Here is a 1,931-nt window from a genome sequence, read left to right on the forward strand (position 1 = left end):
GCACCTTGTCTGCACTAACAAGTCGCCAGTTGCATGCACGTGCTTGTCCTGGTGCAACTGCTGCATCAACCTTTGAAGATCTGGCCCTTTGTACCCTAATCCTTTGCAATTTTAACCCTATTGCATAAGGGGGGGAGGTATGTGGACAAGGATTCTAGGCAGGTGCAAACTCAGTTAATGTATCATCTAAAATAATTTCATGGTACAAAGAGATTCTTTTTTGTTCCATTAGTTTCATTTAGCAAAATCTATTCGGCACCAATGAAACCTGAAGCTATGACCACTTTGTTTTACACTAGCAGGATTATGGCAGCAGGACTTCTAGAATTCCCTGAGTAAATCTGTCACTGCTCTTTAATAACTGTAAAAGAAACAGGAGGTTCACAGCACATAACAGGCAACTATAAATCTTTGCCTCTGAAATGATCCCACCATGTGTGAAGTTCTGAAAGCTTTGGGTAAAAAAAAATTAATGTTTGCACAATGGTCTGGCTTCACAGGCTTAACAAGGAGAGAAGATCAGGAAACCCATTCCAATGGTGGGCCTTTAACATTTCAACATGCAAGAGTAATTGAATAAAAGAATACATTTGTGAGCTGTGGAACCTCTGGCATTTCTAAACCTACCTGCCTTTCTCAAATGACAGCAGTGACGGGGTTCGATCATCATTTTATACAACCACTTCCAGATGGCCTGTTCACCAGCTACATAGAAGAGATCTCACAGATACTGGGCTCTAAGTGTTCATAAGTATGGGCTGAAGTGTTCCTGCATAAAGAGTCATGGAAGGCAGCAGCTGTAGACAGAGCTCCTCCTCCCTACGCTGGAGTCAGGAGTCATTCGAGCACAATAGAGGGGTTCACACACAAGAAGCAGTGAAGGGATTGGAGTTAGAGCAGGGGTATGGCCGCTCTCTGTAGCACTGTTCCCTGTAGACCCTAGGTGGAAATCATGAGGGAGCTAATTCTGTCCCAAGAGGTCCTATGACCTCTAAGTTTGGAGGCCAGCCTTCGCCAGACAGCAATTCTGATGTCCCTTCCCTGATCAGCTGTGTAAGAGGGATGCTGAGGTTAACCCTTGGCTCGCAGGGCACTATGTAATGTAGCCTGTCCTAATGATTATTCTGAGGCACTATGGTATAGATGCGTAAGCCTCTGCAATTGTTTACTTTGGACTGAATTTGTATTGAGTAATGTTTGAAAACAAGGAACATTTTTTGGGGAAAATGTTGATGCACATTTAAAATCCACTGAAACACATCAGCTTGGGCTGGTATGTGCTGCATGCGACCTGCCCATCAACAGTATTTCATGGTATTTTCACCCAGGAGAGGAAACCCTTTGAAAGTACTTTCTTGCAGCTTGGTGACACATGGCTAAATTCTTTCCTGTTGTAAATAAACCCTATTCCGAAAGAGCCAATGGAATTATACTTGCTTATTCCAGCAGTGAATCTGCAGGGAACTGGAGCCAGAAATGTGGCTGAGCTTGTAACAAAGACTCTCAAAAGAGAAAAAACAGTAAGATTTATAACCATATTCTAGCAGGAAACAGGTATGAATTTTCTGAGTTCTCCTAACAGGCTCAAGCTCTGATCTTTAGCTCAGCACTACAGAGTGAACAACCTGAGTCACTCTAAATGCATTTATGAGAGAAATAATTAACCCTGAATTTACAGAACCAAGACCTTGTCCAATGCTAGCTTACAGCTTGTCCTGAAAGAAACAGAGGGATGTGCACAATGCCTGCTAGAAAACTGCAACAGCAGCACAGCCAGAAATGTCATTCCTGCTGACTCAGGCCAGGTCTACACTGCGACTTTAAATCGGTTTAATGGCCGATATACCGATTTAACGCTGTATCCGTTCACATGACGTCGTCATTAATATCGAGTTAAACGGCTCCTTAAATCAATTTCGGAACTCCTCCCA

Source organism: Chelonoidis abingdonii, chromosome 9, assembly GCF_003597395.2.
Source record: "Chelonoidis abingdonii isolate Lonesome George chromosome 9, CheloAbing_2.0, whole genome shotgun sequence".
Taxonomy (NCBI): Eukaryota; Metazoa; Chordata; order Testudines; family Testudinidae; genus Chelonoidis; species Chelonoidis abingdonii.